Source organism: Mesoplodon mirus (genome assembly GCF_964341445.2).
Source record: "Mesoplodon mirus genome assembly, chromosome: 11".
In the NCBI taxonomy this organism is placed as follows: Eukaryota; Metazoa; Chordata; class Mammalia; order Artiodactyla; family Ziphiidae; genus Mesoplodon; species Mesoplodon mirus.
In genome coordinates this window covers 5060212-5082758 of record NC_138987.1, presented here as the reverse complement: position 1 = coordinate 5082758, position 22547 = coordinate 5060212, and the positions used below count along the sequence as shown (strand labels likewise).

The 22547-nt window shown below is 36.7% G+C and overlaps 1 protein-coding gene across 6 annotated transcripts in view; it reads right to left on the bottom strand.

The window, feature by feature from the left end:
* The window catches only part of NAV3 (neuron navigator 3), a 593230-nt gene that overhangs the window by 377023 nt on the left and 193660 nt on the right, over window positions 1-22547 (bottom strand). The gene's annotated exons all lie outside the window — the stretch shown is intronic.

The following is a 22547-nucleotide window of genomic DNA, read 5'->3' as shown; positions in this document are numbered from 1 at the left end:
TAATAAAAACTAATACAGGATACAATGAGCATGGAGTTAAAACTCTTCTCCAAATTTGGCTTGAAGCACTTAAAACACTAAGATCTGTTTTAGAATGTCTTTCCAGAATCCCCATTGGCACCATTTTTTTTTTCAGATATCTGGGAAAAATTTGATGCAGAGAGAAGTATTAGCCATGTAGTATATATGAGGGAGCAATAAGCCAAGATATGCCTTTATTGTGGTATTAAGCAGGGGAAAAGAAGGTAAACCAGATGGTTCAAATATAAACGTAGGTGAGGAGTACAAAGGAGCCAATAATAGAAGTTAAAGGACATTTGGAAATGCATATCATACCCACTAAAATGAGGAACAATTCAGGAGAGGTGAAAACTAATTACATTTGCTCTATGGCAAATATTTAGAATCTTACAGGCTTCCTTACAATATACTACTGATATAGTTAATTGAGCAAATAAAATTCACCAAATTCAGAAGGCCTCTTAACCACAAAGTACAATGAAAAGCAAATGTAGTAAGCTTTGAAATGGCACTTCACGTTGATATTCTCCCTTTCAGAATATCATCCCCCAGAGTCAAAAATATACACATCTGGAGAAAGGATAGTTATTTTATTAAGACAAAAATCTCTTTGATAGTCTTGCCAGATAAATTTCAGTGCTCCAACAAGACAGCAGACCTTACTGAAAAAAGGACATTAATAACTTAAAAAATAGTTACACTTGAAAGGACTACTCCTATTGGCATATAAGTACACAAACACACTGTGTTATGAAGGTAAAGAAAGGGAACTTAAGCCAAGTCCTGACAGTTTGGTCCTGGTAAATGCAGCCAAATAATTTTAGGCATAACAATATATAAAAACACTTTTTTATAAAAGTATGGGTTTTTTAACTACTGTTCTCTTGCCACTTTTCATTATTTTCAGCTATTTTTGAATATTATATATAAATACGAGTTGGTTAAAATAAAAAGAGATGACTGTTTAAAAGGTATCAATAAAAATGTTGTTTGCAAAGGTTGTACTTACTAGTTGTGAAGAATTTATAGGAATATCACTTGGAACATTACACATTCTCATATCCTGAGCATCCTAGGGCATGATATATAACCATTGCTCTTACTCTTTCAGAATCAAAATGTTAACTATCCCCTACTTTATTTCAGATATATTGAGGGTGCACCAGGATTCTTTCAGGAATTCAGGAGAAATATTTTCTAAAGTTCTCTTTTTAAATTTATTTTTTTATTTTAACCCAAAAAGTGAGTTAAATTAATTGTTGCCTGTGATTAGGAGATATGTCCCCTAGTTTTAGCAAAGGGAATTTCAGATATAACTAACTTTCATCTCCATTCTAGGAGACCACCCAGAAAACCCACCCAAATCAATAGCTTCGCAAAGGTGGTCTTTATCACATCATGCAATATTTTACTAGGAACCCTGGGGATATTTCAAAACAGCTCTGTGTGTGTGTGTGTGTGTGTGTGTGAGAGAGAGAGAGAGAGTGAGAGAGAGAGAGAGAGAGAGAGAGAGAGAGAGAGAGAGTGAGAGTGAGAGAGGCGGGGAGGAGATGTATGCAATGGTCCTATTCTCAATAGCCCAGAAATAAAATAAGACTAATAACTGGAAAACCATGTTTTTGTATCAGGGACATCTAATCCATTGGATTCAGAATATATATAAAATACACCATAAAAGATGCAAGCTTCAAATATATTCTTTAAAAAGTCTGAGGGAACACTTCAAAGTTTTCTTTTTCTTTCTTATCTGCCTTTCACCAAAATAGTTTTCTTTATATATTTCCTTTTAGGCATTATATTCATCCTGACCTTGACATCTGTTTTCTTTCCCAATCAGTTTTCTTACTAAAATATTGATGTTCAAATATACATTCCCTTCACTTCCACATTATCCGAATCTCAAGGGTTACTTTTCTTGAAATTTCACAAAGGAAGAATGATTTCTGACAGCAGTAGAAACAGTTGCCTAAATCTTTCTTACATATTTTTGGTCATTGTTTTTTTTTTTTTTTGCAGTATGTGGGCCTCTCACTCTTGTGGCCTCTCCCGTTGCGGAGCACAGGCTCTGGACGCGCAGGCTCAGCGGCCATGACTCACGGGCCCAGCCGCTCTGCGGCATGTGGGATCTTCCCGGACTGGGGCACGAACCCGTATTCCCTGCATCGGCAGGCGGACTCTCAACCACTGCGCCACCAGGGAAGCCCTGGTCATTGGTTTTATGAACAACACATATGTTGCCCTAAATATCTTCCTCTTTCCTGTTTTAATTGCTTGAACCTTGAACGTGGTTAAGTCGAAAAGTATACTGTTGATAAAGTACGACAGATTTCTATAAAGATGACTTTTAATTAATTAATTTTAATTAATTTAGTTTAGGAAATTCTTTATCATTATCAACGTAAGATATACATGAGGAGCTTCTAATTTTTAACAAAGCTGAAAATTTAGGCTAAGGTTAAAATGTTTTGTTTTATTTTCCTCATTTTATTCCTTGTACCCATATTCTCTTGCTAAATATTTTCACAAAAACAATTTGTTTCTCATCCCCCCACAATGCTTCCACAAAATTTTTATAAGCATTAGGGGCTAGGCAAGGATGAGAATAAGGGGGAAAAAAAGGATAACTAAATTTGGTATCTAAAACATCAGCCTATTTTTCATTTTTCAATAGCTATATTTTTAAGAATTAGATTCCTCAAACTTAGAAGAAATGAGAATTTTAAAATTTGCTAATAACATGCTACTAAGTAGCTGGTGATAAGGCAGATTTTCATCTAATAGAAGAGAAAGTTTGACTTAGTAACCTCAGCTTAAAATCCTCACTATTAGTCAATTCTTGTACTTTCAGGATGAGTAGCATATTTATACCACGGTTATGTTAATAGTCAGTCAGACAAAAAGGAAAAAGAGGGTGAGGGGAGAGGGAATCACCAAAAAATTTATAAATTTCCCACTGGTCTCATAAAAAGTTCACAGAAACATCTATCGCTGCCACGAGTCTTCTCTTTGCCAAGTTCTATAACAGTACCAAGAAGGTTTGAAATCAATCAATTCCACTATCACTGACAGAGATTTCCTTAGTCACTGAAAATGCCTTCAATGGATTTTAAGAATATGGAGAAAATTTGCACAGTCAAAATAAAATAGAATAAAATACTATTAGATTTGCTGAAAATGGGATAGGCCGAAATCTATCAACTGGCATGATACATCCTACATGTGAACTTGGAATATAGAAACAGGGGAATGAACAGTTTGCTAAGTTTTAAAATAATCTCACTTTTTATTACTTAAACTTGGCTTATAATAAATGTATTTTCATATTCTTTATCATAAGTAAAACAAAATCTCTCACATATTTTCTGGAATTAACAGAAAAGAACTGTCTCCTCTTAGATGCAGGCAGGATGAAAGAGGAAATGTTAAAGATGAAAGGTAATGTGTTATTTGTCTCCTCTCCTCTAAACCCTGTCTGATGGAGACCATCAGATGCTAACCTGGATGAGGTCACTGAAAACAAAGGGTTCACATACTCTTAGTCTTGGGGACAACACTGCCAACTTTCCACACTTTCCAACTTTCCACACTTTCTGACAAAAAACAGGCAAACAAAACAAGACAAAACACTTTGAACAAATGTAAATGGAAAGTTTCATAATTCGAATTGGATGGGATAGATTCTTCTCCCATGAAGCCAATTTCCCTGTTTCCTATTAAGCATTAAAATTACTCATTAGAAATATATCATTTTCATAGGACAGTTTTAAAAACCATGCCCCAAAGGATGTGCATTCTAGAAGTTTTATTTCTGTAATTCTTTCAGCAATAACGGCATATTTGCATTTTGTATTGTACATATCCCAGACTCTCATGAAACAAGATATCTGGGATTTCTCTAAGAAGAGCATTATGAGAAACCAATTCAATTCAATTGTATGGCTTACTCTAAGTTAGTTAAATTATTAAACTCCCATGTTCTTTGAAGTTGTTTTTCTTTATACTCATCAGGAAGAAATCCTTACATGCCCTCTTCCCCAAACACAAAAAGCCCAGTTTCTACATATATTTATTTCACCACACCTCAGCTTCTAATTCATCGGCTTATTGTATCTTATCTAAAAAGTGCTACCTCAATAGTCCAAAGCTATTAAGTGATAAAATCAGGTTCTATATTGTAGCCTTCTTTCTTCTTTCTAGAGAGGAACTATACAACAACATTGCCTGATCCTGAAAGATGCTTAGACACACATTTACCCAGATGAATTTACCTCTGAGGGTTAAAAGGAGATAAATGAGAGACCAGTGGTGATTTTTTCCCCACCAGCTTGCATCTCTCAGCTGGGTTTTAAAAGCTATCTTACAAAACAAGCATATGGAGACCATAACTGCTATAATGTACATAAACAAGAAAAATAATGACAATAACATGCCACGAAAACTATAATAAAGGTAAAGTGACCATTTAATTGCACATCTGGCAATGTTAAGAGCTGAAAAGGAGAAAATGCTGAAGAGAGGTTAACATTTGCCTCTGCAGTAAAAAAGTAGAGTGTGCTCTTGACAGAATCACTGGAAGAACTTTGCAAAGCATTTTAATCAACAAGCAGTGCCGTCAAGGAAACTTCAAAGTATAAAAACAAAAAACAAAAAAAACCACACAAAAAAAACAATTCAGGTAAACTCAGCAGCTTCTCCTCTTGAGTTTTTCTCCAAAAGATCTGACTTAAACAACGCATCTATGGCAAAGAACAGGGCTTATTATTCCTTCACAGAATATTCAGTAAAAGGGTAAAATTATTAGTAAATCCTAAAGTAGGTACAGCCATTCCAGGCTCACAATCTTAAAATAGTGAGCTCCATTTAGATAAGCTTTAAAGTTTGCTTGCCCACTTTCTTTCTCTCCAGTTTACATTTTATTGGTATATTTTCTTTCTCAGTATCTGAGCTCCTACAAGCATCCTTTCAAAAATTGATGACCAACGTGTACACAGTAAACTAGGTTTAAGCATCAATAACTAGCCAACCAGAATATGGAAAGAGTATAATAAATTGGAAAAGAGAATGAAAAAATGGAAATCAACAGGAGCAACCACAATTTGACGGAAGCATGTAAGATACCAGCTGTGCAGACACAGAGTCACAAAATTCAGTTTGTCAATCGGCAAGAATTCATAGAGTTGTTAACATATAGATGGCACTTTATTATTCTCTATGAACTCTTAGCATTAAACGTTCACTGGAAAACAGTGAAAATTCCCTCCATACGTTAGAGATCATAAAGATGTTTAGAAGTGAGCTGAAACATAAAGCCCCAAACCCACATTATTTACTTCAAATAACTTAAACTATTTGCCTACTGATATAATTTTTTTTTCCCTCCAATTCTGGCTTAGGGAAGTGGGGAGAGGAGTGGCAAATAATAAAACGAAGTAAACATAAAGCTAAATGGAAAAAGATACTGTGTTTGTAAGTAAAATTCAAAGCTGACTAGACACAAAGACTGTAGCGTCCATAGCTGGGCACCATTCAAGAGACAGGCAGATAACACTGCATGTCACAGGCTACCTGGCGGCTTCATCTTTCATCTTTTCTAGTCATTTGTGCTCACATTGGATAAAGAACTTCTAGATAGTCCTGGATGATAAACTCACAGGAAAGGGAGCAAAGGGATATAAATGCCATTATCTTAGAGCTGATCTGAAAATACTGACCCAGTACCAATTCTGCCCAGAAAGTGAAAACAGTGGTTTTCCAGTGTGTTCACTTTTCAGAAGGCTGACAAATTCCTTCTCTCTGTACAAATGCACCTTCTTCGCTGACTGAACTAAAACCACTTATTTACATATTGATCATAGTGGAGGGTGGTCATCAAGTCTGAAAATATAGATGAATACATTAGATGATACATGGATATTAACAGTACAAAACATCATTAAAAACAGCCTATGTTTCCAGACTTCCTGCTTCTAGTATTTTTTTAACAGTCTTCATTCTTAACCCCTTCCAATGAATACTGTGTTCATTTCCCCCAAACATGCCTTGTAATTATATACAAACCTCCACCAATTCATTCTTAATTACTCTCCCATCAAGTTTCTTCCTGCCTTTGAAATTCTATCTTATGTTTCCTCAATACCCCTGGCTCTTATTCCCTGTCCTCTGAAATCATTTGACATATGAGGCTAGCTTGACACATAATATAATGTATTTCAATTCCCCACCTCCGCTAGTGCATACGCATATATTAAGAGGTTCCAACATACCATAAAATATCAACAGAAAATTATCCAGTTCTCCTTAGACATCAGATTATTATTTTATTGGAATATCCAAAAATTACTAAGTACCACACCCAAGTTCTAGTTCTGATAGATCATACTTGGCAATCTAAAAATTACAGTGTACAGTTCAGAAAGGATGTGGAGATGAGATGTAGGGAAAAAAGATTGGATGAATTATGACAGCTCAGGAAGCCATGACCACACTTTATATTAGAACTAAGATGTTCTAATATAAAGCGATAATTTTATGAGACTACAATGTAATTTTAAAAGCTACAACTTACTGGAGATGATATACATGATAATTTAAAAAGCCATACATCAAGGGGTGTATCAGGATTGCTTTAATGCACCATATTTAACCTATCTACTCATAGTGGAGATCGTTAGCCTACCCAAATATTTAAAATGAGAGGTCAGTATTTACTATGTGCTCCTGAAAATGCATATGCTGTAATTCTAGTAATGAGAAAATAGTAACATAATAACATAGCAGCATCTTCACAGAACAAGATGTTCAAGTTTCACCACTTGGATTTTTAAAGTAATTGTATCTCTGCCCACTCTAGTATCCTCCGGATCAAGGGAGATCCTTAATTGCTTCAATATAAACAATATAAGTAACTGTCATGCCATAAATAAAAAACTGCACTGAACTAAATAGTAAGTTCTTACTAAAATTACTGTCTACAAATTATTTGCTTTTTGTATTATTTATTTATTCAGCCTCAAACTTTACTTTGAAATAACGAAGAACATCTGACTGGTAGTGAACAGAGCCAGAACTAAAACTCAAGAAACGTGTATCCCCTGTTCCACCATCAGCACTCACCACCTTGTCCATTACATTGCCATGCTCTGATGTTCGTGTCAGCTTCCACCCCTGACGGGCTTCAAGGATCCCCTCCATTAATGGTGCCAACTTAAATGATAGCAAAATCAACACATCTTGCTGCATACATCTTAATACTTTGGGAAAATTAAGAGAACAAAACCAAAACATCTCTTCCTCTCCCTAAGTTGGGGATTCACATTCCAAGCGCACTGATTAATAGCACCAGCAGAAGCCACTTTCTAATCAACATTTTAAAACCATGAACCATCTTAAAAGTCTTAACTTGTTTTCAAGCTTGCACATCGTACTGTGTTTTGCTGGGTTTACTCACAGGTGAGCCCCACTAATGGGCAATTCCAGTCTAATTAAGGAGGAAAGTAGGCCTGTGCTCATGAGGACTCACTTTCTCAGTTTACAAACTGCTTCTCCGCACTTCTTTAGTACTTTCCACAGGATCCAGTGTTTTCCCTGTTTCAATAACTGCCTCTGCTTACCAGAATCAGTTGTTTTTATTGGCTCTAACCCACTCATTCCCTTTGAATTCAACCTTTTCTCCTTGTTGATGTTTTCTTGGTATAACATTTCAAATAAAGATCTCCATCGCTTTGGTGTTGCTTTATTTATTTCTCTTTTGATTTGCATGGTGTAGAGTTTGGTGGAAGTAGAGTTCAATGCCAGGCCATGGCAGAGAAAGCAGAATGCTTGATTTGGAGACCACATCGTCCCAAAGGATTCTTGAGAAATTCATCACAGGGCAGGAAATGTTCTCCCCTGATCAGTTTTTCCTCAAACTATGAAGGGCCATGAGTCTCCCTGAACAATGACACATTAATTCCCCTGGGATATTGGACTTGTGAGTGTCCACCAACCTCTGGCATATTAGGTCAGTGGTCCTTTAATGGTAGTGGGCTTTGGAACCACCTGTAGGGCTTCGGTAGTGGGCTTCGGAACCACCTGACAGCTGGCCGGGCCCCACCCCCAGAGTCTCTGAAATGATAAATCTGGGGGTGGGGCCTGAGAATTTGTTTTTCTAACAAGTTCCTAAATGCTGCTGATCTGGAGACCGCACTCCATGAACCACTGTTTTGTAGTGTGCAACACAGACAAGAGCAAGAAAGAGGGTTTACTTTTGAGAATAACTTAGATGTATTTATACTAGATGCCAGAAAAAAAAAATAACTGAAGGAAATGAAGACACTGAAGTTCTAGAATTTGCCATCTTTCCTGAAATAGTTTGGATTAGTGCCAGACTCCAATTTTTTTTTTTTTTAAAGAAGATGTTGGGGGTAGGAGTTTAATTAATTAATTTATTTTTGCCGTTTTGGGTCTTCGTTTCTGTGCGAGGGCTTTCTCTAGTTGTAGCAAGCAGGGGCCACTCTTCATCGCAGTGCACGGGCCTCTCACCATCGCGGCCTCTCTTGTTGTGGAGCACAGGCTCCAGACACGCAGGCTCAGTAGTTGTGGCTCACGGGCCTAGCCGCTCCGCGGCATGTGGCATCCTCCCAGACCAGGGCTCGAACCCATGTCCCCTGCATTAGCAGGCAGATTCCCAACCACTGCACCACCAGGGAAGCCCCAGACTCCAATTTTTTGAGTAATTGCTGTCAGTCCTGTGAACCAATCTAGTTCTGGCCCTGTGGTTGGTGACTAGTCCTATCCTTCATAATTCCCTATGAACAGTCTCTTAGATACACATTTAATTCTGTCTTCCCTAAGCCCTTTTATTTTGATGGGTTCATCTTTCTGCCAGGCAGTTTTCTGTAGGATAGCTTTAGGATGTGGGATAGCCTCTCCATGTATGAATATAACAATTGGAAGGAGGATGCAGAGGGGATACAAACAGAACTGAGGAAAAAAACAAACAAAACAAATCAATCAGGTCTGGTGATCTGAGTGGCAGGAACAGATGGGTACTTTCTTCAGGGCTTCCTAAGATCAATTTCAGAGTTTTTGTTACTCTGTTCAAGGACTGCATTCCGGGAAAAAAAAAAACACTTGATTCACAAAACTTGGGTCACATCCCTAGTCTTGGCCAGCAAAAGTAGAGTACCTTGATATATCGTCCTATCAAGACAGTATCCAGTGTCTTTGATGGCTGGTTCCCCAAAGTAAAATGAGTGTGCTGTCAGCAAAAGAATGAGTAATGAATGTTGGCAGGTGAAAACAAAAGATGTCCATGGCACACAGGCTCCTTGCTTGTATGTAAACTCTGCCCAGGCACCAATGGCTGAGAGAATTCCAGGACCCTTAAGAGTTTGGTGACTTTTTATTTATGAAGACTGTCTATGTCAATCCCTGAGTTTTGCTCAATGAGCAAATGTGATTTTTGTTACATTAGAAAAAAAAAGTTCCTCTATACTTCATTGGGACTAAGCTCTGATCTCTGAAATAATCATGGAAGTCAGGGTGGGTAGAAAAGAATCATTTATTAAATAGCATTTCATTATTTAAGTTATTTATCTTCATATTTAGCCAATCACTTAAAATGCCATCAGAATAGGCTATCCAGGTATCTCCAGTCCAAGGAGAGGACAAGGTAAGTTAAAGGAATAGAACTGAAGCTGAAGTTTGTTACAATTAAAGAATTTGAATGGCATGGAGTTTGGCAACAGGATGTGGGGCTGTTATTTCAGGCTAGGGCAGTAAAAGAAAACAGAGGAAAATACATGTCTCACTGAATGAAGAAATCCTAGAAGAATGGAATAAAATTCTCTATGCTATGCTTACCAATTTGCAGAATATTATAAAGAAATGTCAAGGTTAAGTGTAAATAAAAATGTGATGATGGAATCAGGCTCTGAAATTAATCAGCATCTCCAAAGTAAAGAATCACCTTACCAGGTTATTCATCTGAGTAGTAAGAAGATAAAAGGATTAAAACAAACCAAAAAGTAAACTTTGATTTTAAACTCACATACAGTAGAAAATAATTTTAATAAGATATGTTTGTGAATAAAATAATCATAAACTTGAAAATAATTTCTCCATTAATGCAAAAATTAACAAAATGAATAGTCATAATATTCAAAAAATGATCTTATCTTAGGATATCACATATTTGGTCATAATTTGCCCTAAAATCAGCATAATGTCATAAAAATATGATCCAGCAATTTTATTCCTGAATAGATAACCTAAATAATTAAAAACAAATAATTCTAAAATTTGTATGGAAACACAAAAGACTCCAAATAGCCAAAGTAATCCTGAGAAAGAAGGACAAAGGCTGGAAGTATCACTCTCCCTGATTTCAAATTATGCTACAAAGCAACAGTAATCAAAACAATGTGGTACTGGAACATAAACAGATACATAGGTCAGTGGAACTGAATAGAGAGCCCAAAGATAAACCCACACTTATAGGGGCAATTAATCTATGATAAAGGAGGCAAGAATATACAATGGGGACTTCCCTGGTGGTGCAGTGGTTAAGAATTCACCTGCCAGTGCAGGGGACACGGGTTCGAGCCCTGGTCCAGGAAGATCCCACAGGCCGCAGAACAACTAAGCCCATGTGCCACAACTACTGAGCCTGTGCGCCATAACTACTGAAGCCCACGCACCTAGAGCCGAGCCCGTGCTCCACAACAAGAGAAGCCACCGCAGTGAGAAGCCCGCGCACTGCAATGAAGAGTAGCCCCCACTCACCACAACTAGAGAAAAGCCCACGCACAGCAACAAAGACCCAACGCAGCCAAAAATAAAATAAATAATTTTTTTTTAAAAAGAATACACAATGGGGAAAAAGACAGTCTCTTCAATAAATAGAGCTGGAGAGCTACATATAATAGACGTTAACTGGACCTTACACCATATGAAAAAATAAACTCAAGATGGCTCAAGGACAAATGTAATACCAGAAGCCATGAGGTTCCTAGAAGAGTCTTAGCAATAGTTTATGGAGCTGTCTCCTCAGGCAACCCACTGAATGAGAGAAGATATTGACAACTAATATATCTGATAATGGGTTAATACCCAAAATATACAAAGAACTCTTACAACTCAATATCAAAAAATGAACAATCTGATTAAAAAAATTGGCAGAGAACCTAAATAGACATTTTTCCAAAGAAGACATACCCATGGCTAATAGGCACATGAAAATATGCAGAACATCACTAATCATCAGGGAAATGCAAATCAAAACCACAATGCAATATCACCTCACACCTTTCAGAAAGGCTGTTATCAAAAAGTATGCAAATAACAAGTTTTGGTAAGGATGTAGAATAAAGGGAACTCTTGTGCATTGTTGGTAGGAATATAAATTGGTACAACCACTGTAGAAAACAGTCTGGATATTCCTCAAAAAATTAGAAATAGAACCACTATACGACCCAGCAATTCCACTTTGGGTATTTATCTGAAGAAGACAAAACTACTAACTAGAAAAGATATATGCAGCCCTATGTTCATTGCAGCATTACTTACAAGAGCCAAGATATGAAATTAACCTAAGTGCCCATTAACAGATGAATGTATAAAGAAGATGTGGTGCACATATACACAACACACACACACAGAGGAATACTACTCAGGCATAAAAAATAATGAAATTTTGCCATTTGCAACAATATGGATGGACTTGGAGGGCATTGTGTTAAGTGATATAAGTCAGAGAAAGACAAATACTGTATGATTTCACTTATACTTGGAACTTAGAAAACAAAACAAATGAGCAAACATAAGAAAACAGACACAGAATCATAGATTCAAAGAAAACAGGTGGTTGCCAGAGGGGAGAGGGGTGGGAAGAGAAGGGAAATAGGTGAGGGAGACTAAGAGGTTCAAATTTCCAGTTACAAAATAAATAGGTCACAGAGATGTAATGTACAGCATAGGGAATATAGTCAATAACATTATAAAGAACTTCGTATGGTGACAGATGGTAACAAAACTTAGGGTAATCATTTCATAATATATAAAAACACATTTTTGTACAGCATAGTGTACAAAGCACTATGCTGTACACCTGAAACTAATATAATATAGTAAGTCAATTATACTTTAGTAAAAATAAATAAAAGAAAATTCAAAGCATGAAACAATATACTAAAAATTACATGTGCATTCATGTTCACAGCAGCATTACTCATAATAGCCAAGAGGTGGAAACAGGCCAAAGGCCCATAGATGGATGAATGGATAAACAAATTGTGGATATACATACAATGAAAGATGTAGCCTGTAAAAGCAATGAAGTACTGATATATGCTACAATGGGAATGAACCTTGAAAACATTGCACTAAGTGAAAGAAGCCAGATACAAAGGTTATATGTCATACAACTCCAATTTCTATGAAATATCTGGAATAGGTAAATACACAGAGACAGAAATCAAACTGGTGGTTGCCAGGGGCTAAGAAGAGGCGAGGAAATGAGCAACTGCTTAATGAATACAGGGTTTCCTTTTGAGGTGATAAAAGTTTTAAGGAACTAGATTGAGTTGGTGGTTGCACAATATTGTGAGTGTACTAAATGCCACTGAATGCCACTTCAAAATGGTTAATTTTGTGCTGTTATCTTCTCTTATTTTACAGCATTTCCAGTGAATGCCTTTCTTTCTTCTTTCCACCTATCCACCTCCTTCTCTTATTAGAAAGGCAATTCACATGTCATTTACTGATTAAGACCTTCCTTGTTAATTCCAACCCCAAGTTAACTTTCACTTCTCTGAGTGTTTATACTGTATTTCATATTTAGTCATTCAGTCAACAAATATTTGTTAAGCACCCACTATGTGTAGGGCACTGTGTTAAGTTCTGGAAAAGTTTTGGTGAGCCCCTTACAACAAATGAGAAGAATTATATTATCAAACTAAAGAAGGCTTAGCATCAAATCAATAAAAGTACTTTGAAAAAAAGAAAAATTTCTTGAGAACATATAACTAAATAATCTGACTGAGACTTGGGGATGGAGGTTGTCAGGAAAGGGTTCTCTTAATACCCGTTTTATCATATATTCTCTTAATTATGAATTACTATAATTAGTTTCCCATATATTAGAAAACAAGGCCAAATACTATGCAAATCATCATGCTCTTAAATGATACTGAAAGAATGGAAGAATGAGTGGATGATCAGTAGATATTCATGGCCTATAGGAGTAGATGGTGAAGAACTGGATAGAGACACTACCACCTAATAACTGATAACTACAATACTAATTAACACTTTTATTCTTTAAGTTTTAAAAATTTATCTACTATGCACATTTACATCCCATTTGAGAGAAATCTTTTTAATTGAAAAGGTTCAATTTTTCCCTTTAAGAAATCTAACTGCCTTCAATATTTATTATCAGTAGTCATAGCAGGGGAATCTGATATAAAGCTATTTGTTTATTTTTATCATTCACTGCATATTTTTAAATGAGCAAGTATTTTTGTATTAAAATAAGAAAGCTTAATAAAGCTGATTTAACATAAAACTTTTAAGTGGCAATTAAAAACAAAAGACAATTTGAAGATTGGCCTACTTTTATTCATAATGGCTTGGCAGAGATATTTGTTAAGGAATAAAAAGAATTTAAAAAATTTTTAAGAAACATATTTGTTGACATTATACCTGAAATGTCTTAGTTCTATTTTAAATAATTGCCCTAAAGTATTTAATCCTGGAAAGAAAAATCTGCTTAGCCTTGTTGGTCTGCAACATTATGCTAAGTTTTAAAGTATTTTCTTTTTCTAAAACAGTTATCAGTCTGTAAATGGAATCATATAATATCACTTTAAAACAGTTATTCACTAAGTAATAACAATCAATTAGTCACTAAAACATAAAAACACATAATGGATCTTGTAGCAAAAAAAATGTGTAAAATGACTAAGAAGTTCAGAAAACTGACCAATAGAATTTGGAATTAAACTGAAAAAGAAGGCAAAACACGGATCAATCCTGAGCAGAACAGTCTGAATAGTCAGGCATTTGAGAATCTGGTTTTAATAGATACTTGATTTAGTATTTTTACAACAGCAAAGGTGACAAGCCAATAAAAATATTTTGCAATTCAATTTTTGCTGTACTGGAGCAACCAGGAACCCAACCAAAGGCAGATCTGATACACAGACCAACTACATATCTGCCAAACATTAAAGCCAAAATGATTTGTAATTCACCATGGAAAAAGCCACACAACGGTGGTTTTGCTATGAATTTGAAATTAGCAACTTAACCCAATTTAAAGGACAGAGTTCAAACATAAAGAATAAACAACCCACATCAGCAAAGTATTTTTTATTCTGCATTTTTTTCATAACTAAAAAAAACAAAAAAACAAGAAAGATAGTAACTCATTCCTCAGTTCACTGGCTAAAATGTAAACAATATACCAAGGAAGAAAGCTAGACAATGTGACATTGTCATTAAAATATCATTGAATATAGGATGTTGCATAATAAATGTACCCTTTAAATTGTCTGAAGGAGTTTTCAAAGTACTAGGCACACAAGAAGAATGTAATTTTTAAAGCTTTTTTTGGGCTTCATTAACACAGTTTACTTGAAACACATTTATATTACCCTCGTATCCACTTACAGAAAACAATTATTTGACTCTCTCAGGAAAAACTGTTTTCCTTTTGAATCCCTGGGAATAAGAGCAAAAGCATTTCTTCTTTTTCCATGTTTCCTTCCTAAAAATCAGAGATAAGCTTGACTGAGTTATAAATGTAAACCACACAGTTAATCTAATACGAAATTCATGACATACCTAACTTCTCAAATCTCTTAGGTATGGTTTTCCTAGAGTCAGTTACTGTGGGAGGATTAATTGTATTTGCTATAGAAAGTCATTCATGTATTTTTAGATGATTTCTGTCCAGTGACCCCTGAACATCTAGGCTAACTTGGGAAAGAAGAGAAGAGCAGAAAAAAGTGTCATTCTACAAATATATACCAAGCATCAAAATATATAACAAACCCTCTGGGCAAGAATCATTTCTCATATTCTTATATTCATGGAAACACTTTAACGCCAAAGGCTTCTTTTAAATGATGTATTCTTTTAAAGAGTGGTTTAGCCCACTTTTATATTTATATGTACAATTCTAGGATGTTCAACATGGGGCCCGTGAGAGACTACATGCCCATTCGTTCATTTATCAAATATTGAGTCAGCAGCAGCTATGAGCAAAAGTGCTATAAAGAGCAGAGAGAGATGTAAGGAATGTCATCTCTCCCTCAGTAGCTTACTAACTGAAAAGGAATCTAAGACAAGACCTTTTCACTTAGAAATCATGAAAGAGTGAAGATGAACATTTCTGATGGGCTAAGCGAGTTACCCCCAAAGGGCTGAAGAATGAAGAATTTTGGACATGACGGGCAGCTCTTAGTTTTTCCAGGCATTAAACTGAAGTCTTGGGGAGCAAGTCACAGCAAGCATTCCAGGTTGACTTATCATTAAGCAGAAAACCCAAGAAACAAAAATTTAAGTTTTATATACTAAGTTTTCCAATTTGGATGGAGCACACTACTTTTTCAGAGTTTTAGTGAAATAAAATATCCCCCAAGTTCCATTTTTGTTCATCAAAGAAAGAAAGAATGCAAAAAACATATTAATGCGTTCTAAGGCTCTGAAAATCAATACCGTAAGTACACACTGTCAAAACAGAAATTCTAAAATCACGGGAAACACAAATATCCTTCTCTTCCTCAGCATGTATGTTTGTGTGAGAGAGCTGCAAATAAATGTTGAGGATGTGAATTTTAAAAATAGGAGAAGAAATTAAAATTCACGTATAATTAATTTTTAAAATCCATTACATCTCTAAGACCACTTTGAGGTAAGGTTCAGTTTTTGTTCACAATGACAGTCTTTTTAATGCATGCTATGTAATGATATAAATTACATATGCAGTATTCCGTATATATGTACATATATACATATATATACACACACACACACACGCACACACACACACAGTACGGTATGTCGTCCTGTAGATGGGGGAAAGGCGCTAATAGTTACTGAGTGATGTCCACGCAGCAGCCACTGTGCCACGTTGCTGTCATGTACTTAGCTCATTGAATCCTGAGCGCCATACTTTTTTTTTTTTTTTTTTTTTTTTTAAATTTTTTTTTTTTTTTCTTTTTGCGGTATGCGGGCCTCTCACTGCCGCGGCCTCTCCCGTTGCGGAGCACAGGCTCCGGACGCGCAGGCCCAGCGGCCACGGCTCACGGGCCCAGCCGCTCCGCGGCATATGGGATCCTCCCAGACCGGGGCACGAACCCGTATCCCCTGCATCGGCAGGCGGACTCTCAACCACTGCGCCACCAGGGAGGCCCTTGAGCGCCATACTTTGAGCTAGGTTACAATAGCAGTGTTTTTCTTGTGGGAACTAAAACCTGTGAGATTCAATATTGTACCCAAGGGAAACCTAGATGAATTAGAACCTGAATTCAAAACTAATTTTTTTCCGATTCTAATGCTCAGGTAGGCAAAGCAAAGAAATATATCAGTTTTGGTAAGAAAAGACTGTTGTCATGTCTTTCCCTAAGTGCCTCTAACAAAATCTTAGAATCCACTGTGAATAATTGCAATGTTTTAAAAAGTCATGAGGAGTATCCTGGGTGAATAAGTATAGAAATAAATGAGGAATTTTCTCTTATGTGTTTTATCTCACAAATCTGTGTCCATTAAAAAGCAGGTCTTTTTTTTTTTTTTTTTGTGGTACGCGGGCCTCTCACAGTTGTGGCCTCTCCCATTGCAGAGCCCAGGATCCAGACGCGCAGGCTCAGCGGCCATGGCTCACGGGCCCAGCCGCTCCGCGGCATGTGGGATCTTCCCGGACCGGGGCACGAACCCGTGTCCCCTGCATCGGCAGGCAGACTCTCAACCACTGCGCCACCAGGGAAGCCCTAAAAAGCAGGTCTTAAAAATATTCCCCCAATTAATTCCTGACAACTCATTCTGATATAAGCTCAGACATGTAGGCCACTTCCACAGATGCCAAAGTCTGTTGTTAATTCTAATTTTAAAAGCAGAGTTACATAATCATTTCTAAATAAAATCATAAATTGTTTATAGACCATAGTAGTGCCTGCTATACTTAAAAATGACAAGAAAAATGCCTATTTTCTTTGTTAGGAAATATTAGAAAACTAAGGCTAATATCAAACCAATGACTTTCGGGGGTCAAATGCTCCATTTTATAAATAGTAACCATCAAAATGTTCACATTCTCTCAAGAAAAATATAAGCCCCAAGAACATACCATTATACACTCACTAGAACCCATTTACTTTACACCACAATAGCAAACACGTGTGATTTGTAGATTTAAATACCTCAGTTTATTAGCTATGGCAGTTGACTTCCATGTTCCATTTCTGCTTTGGGAGAGTTTCATTTCTAAAGCCCACCCATAAATACAGCCAGTCCCTTCCTGCTTACCGTCTTCCCTTTTGGCCTTTACCTATGTTTTGCTGGCCAAATTGAATCTGCAGTGGCTGCCAATTCCAAGGCCTCAAAAGCCATCTCATGACACTACTGTTGATGTTCCATGAAAGTCCAAGTCTCCTACTATTAAACTATTATTCAAACCCATGGTTTGACATGTTTTAACTGTTATACCTCTCAGAAAGCAAGTACATATGATGGTGAGAATAATGCCTTTTAACACAGTATTCTACTTGTGTCATTAATTTTTTGGGACACTGACTCACTGAGATTCTGGAAGAATCAAATAATATAACAGCATTATAACTAAGTACAGATAACGTAAAGCACTGTAATTACATACATTCATTTCATATTTAAAATATATATTATATGTATACAAACCCATGTATACACATATAAAATTTGTGACACTGTATAGCATAAATCAGAAGTCTGTGTTCTAATGTCAGACCAACAAATGTCAATTGTCACCTCTACCACTTACTAGTATATAACTCTGGGAGAACTTATTAGCCTCCTAGTATTTCACTTTCCTGTTTGATTTTTTTTAATGAAAAATAATAGTCTATGATAAGGCTAAAATAGGAGAATGTATGTGAAGAATTTAACATTGTGTGTGACATATATTAAGAGTTCATTTATTGTTAGGTGCAGTCACCATCATCAGCATCATCATCACTGGGGGAGGAATAAATTTTCTCAGTATTTATCACCAGTCATAGCAACTAAACTTTGGCTCACTCACATTCTGACTTAAAAATTATAATGAGACAATAATTCTTAATAAAGGATCATGTTGACTTTAAAATCACGTTCAATGATTTATCCACTTTACTTCATTAACAAGAAAGCTAATCAAAGCATTAAATATAAATTAAAAATCCAATAAAGCAAGGGAGGCTCAAAAGTTCTATTTGTAGTAGCCTGTTACAAGAAAGAGCCCCAATAATCATATTTCCTGGTATCCAAACCCTTGTGTTATCTCCTCTCACACTGACTCTTCCCACATGTGCTTTGGCCAATGGAAGAAGAGCAAACACTATACAAACAGATGCCTTAACGGTACTTACACACTGGGGTGTGCCCCATCTCTTGTTGCTCTGGCCCAAGCTAGCCTTGTATAGACATGTGGTCCTGCTGAGAGCCAGCACCAACCACCAGACATGTGAGCGAGGCCATGAGGGACCAGCCAACTCACTGCAGATGCTTGAACACAGCCAAAACACAGAGCAGACAAAAGCCATTCCAGTTGAGCCACAGAACAATTTGTTAATGAATGGTGGTCTGGGGGTGTTTTGTTATGTACTAAAAGCTAATTGATAAGGTATTTCTCCTCCAGTGAAGTAATTCTAAGTTACTACTTTGGATCAAAGAGAAGTTCCATTTCATGAATTCATTAATTGGTTCATTGATACTTATTTATAGTATATAAACATTGAAAAACAAAGTCAAATCCTATATGAATCTTGCCCTCAAGAACTTCCTCATAGAAACATGAGGTCAGAGGAAAGGAAGTCCCCCCAACAGTATTCATAACAGTTATGATATTTCATTATCATTTATCATTAAAAATGATAAAATAAAATTAAAATTTACATATTCAAGCACCATACATCATCTCATTTAATCCTCATGAAGCCTTATAAACAAGGTTTTACTTGTATTCTTATTCCTCGGGTGAGGAAAATGAGGTTCAAGATGTAAAATAATTTGTCTGTCACACAGCTATTAAATGCACTGATTTTCCATAATTTCTACATACAGTTATACAACTATATACATATATAAAAGTTATGTAAGACTAAATGTATTTATATATCACAGTAATAATGAGTTTTAAAAGAGAGAGATCAATGGAAATGCTTAACTTCAAATTGCCTTTACTAAAGCAAATTTATTAAACATGTAGTGTGTGTTACCTACCCTGAACTTAGTTTCTTCCTCATTTATCAAATGAAGGTATTTGAATACGGTATCTTTAAACAACTTTCTACTTTGTAAAAATTCTGTTTAACCCTTAGTACAGAAAATTAAATCAGCAAACATGTTAGTTACAGATTTACTTACTCTAAGTATATAATGAAATAGTCACATCATAATTTTTGAATCAGTTTAACATGCACAAACACATATATATTGAGAACCCACAAAAGATGCTTTTAAAGAAGACCACATGTAAATAATAGGTTATAGAAAAAACAAATCAGGTTCCTAAGACCTTGATTAATACTCTTATTAGCTCTGATATGACCTGGGTAAGTTGTGTTCTCTATGCCTCAGTTTTCTAATTTGTAAAAATGGGACAATAATGTATATTCCATGAATATTTTGTAAATGAAATAAAAAACAAGAGACACTGTTTACTTGTGCTAGGCATTGTACATACATAATCTCCATTCTGACACATAGTATGAAAAAGCACTATTATTTTCATTTTATAGTAAGAAGTTGAAAACTTGTACCAAGGTCACACATCTTAGGTGAAAGCAAACCAATACTGAAACCCAAATATCTCTGACTTTGCTGCACTGTGCTCTGAAAAATATAAAGGTTGATGTTAAAATGACATGGTTTTAGATAAATAGCTGGCAAGATCAGTCTTCTCGATCGATAGCTAGGTGGTAGCTTGATTTCAATTTGGGGACCATTAGAAGTAAAGTGATCTTAAAACCCACCTAATTTAAATAACAATAAGAAAATGGAGTCCCTAAGAAGTTTACTTATTTGCCCAAGATTTTACTTGATAATTTGAGAGGAGAACTTGGCTATAAACAGATTCCTGACCTTAACTTCAGTTCTCTTCTTCTATATTATAAATTGGAAGCTACAACTTAACTACCTTAACACCTTAAACAGAAGACATTAAGAAATTATCACTTCTCTTTCAATCTTAGACAAAACACCACCTCCTCAATGAAACCTTCCTGATTTCAATATAATATTGCCTGTTTCTTTTTATTATACCTCTTTTGTTGTTTTTTTCCTTCACAAGATTAACTATCAGCTATAATTATTTGACTTATTCACTCATTCATTCATTTCATTTCATTATTGTCTGTGCTTTCTCAGTAGAAATTAAGTTCATAGAGGTCAGCCTCATTTGGTGTATGGGTGGACCATACAACTGCAATTGACATCAGCAAGGCTCAAGAAAGGTTTTAGCTTCTTAGGGTAACTAGGCACATAGGGCCATAGGTTGCCTCTCTGAAGACCCCTGCACTGGAATCATGGAATGAACCAGCTAAAAGCAGATTTGAAGGGCCACAGTAACATGTCCACTGAGAGAAATGCCTCTTGGTAGTAACTGGTGGGAAGTGATGATTTGATGATGTCCAAATCCCCTATACATTAGTAAGGGAGTTTTTAGAAACGACACTGAGACAGGATTAAATGTGCTAAGATTTTACTATGGGAAACACTATGAAAGGAAATAGGGAGGGAGACTTAAAAGGTTGTGCCTGCCTTCAGACTGTACCAGTCTGATCCCGATGGAGGAAAGAGGGAAGGACCTTCGGGAGTGAAAGTGCCTCAGGCTGCTGGGCAATCGAAGGACAGTTCAGCAAGGTTGTGGAGAGCCCTTGAACCAGAGCTGCCCATGAAAGGAATCCCATGGAACAGGTCTGCCTTAAGATCCCTGCTGTGCTTAGTAACTGGTTGCGAGCAGTCCCCTGAGAAGCCTCCTTGTCAATGTGCTGATGGAGTTCAGGGCACAGCAGCAGGGGACTTGGTTCAGTGATGCTCCCTGTAGCTTATGGTCTGAGAGGTGTATTGTCATGGCCACCACGATCCATGTCCAAAGCCTTAGCCCTACATGATATTTGGGTACCATGTAGGTGGGTGTATGAGGGGGCCCTAATAAAGGCTGAAGATTATTTTTTTGCCAGCCTAACAGGAGGTTTAATTGGTTAAAGTAACAATTAAATTGAATTATGAAACAAAGACTTTTATTGCTTGGCACCTGCATTTGTGAACTGAGCTTTATATTTGCTGCATGTAGGAGGATAAAGAATTCCAAGCAGAGGGAAAAGCAGATGGTCCAGAGACGGGAAAAAAAAAAACAAAAAAAAAACTGAAGGAATTGGAAGAAAATCAGTCTGGCAGTAGCATACAAAGTGAGAATGATACTAATGTTAGATGATGTTGATGAAAAAAAATGTAAGATGCTTTGTGCTTAGGTGGCTTTTACAGCAGTACACAACAGATGTTCGGTTCTGCCACATGCCTGTGGTAAGCCCTGGGCTACTCATTACCCTTTGTGAGCCTCAGCAACTCTTCTGAAAATAGGGTTGATAACAGCACCTATGTCATCAGGGACTTATGAGGACTAAAAGAGACAGTATGTTTAAAGCACCCATCATAAGTTTCTAAGGGCTAAGTCGGTTCCATCTCATCAGAGAACCTGTTCCACATGCCAGGAAAATACTCTTTATCACTAGGACCCACCCATAAGGATGATTCAGAAGGAAGGAATGACAAAACGAAAGGAAACCATTCTCACTGTCCCACAGGAACTAAGAAAACACCAAACTGGGGTCAGGGTTCTCGCCTTCTGCTCTTCCTTCCTTGTCCTCCTCTTTTGAAATTATACCCTAACAGGGTATAAGGGGAGAAGGGGGTGGTGGAGAGAAATACCTTTAAAAACACGAGGTAAGTGGAGGAAAGCAGCAAGGGAAGGAGGGCCTCAGTCTGCAGAGGTTGCCTGAGTGGAGTGGTCCAGCAGACAGGCTGTAGGTTTCACTCCTGAAATGTTCCTACATCGTTAGACAGTGAGTTGAGAGTCACTGGGTCTGCTGAGGGGCCCCCTGGGTAGTGAATCTTATAGGCTGAGATAAATGTCCACGATCTCAAACCATACAGAGGACGGTGCAGAGCCTCAAAGGCCAGAAAACCTCTAAAACAAGCAAAGCCTGGTCACCTGGGGGGCAAAGGTCGGCCCTGCCCAAGCCACGAAGCCAGACTGCAAGCTACACTAATAGCTGTCCCCACCTGCCAAGACCAGCAACCAGGTG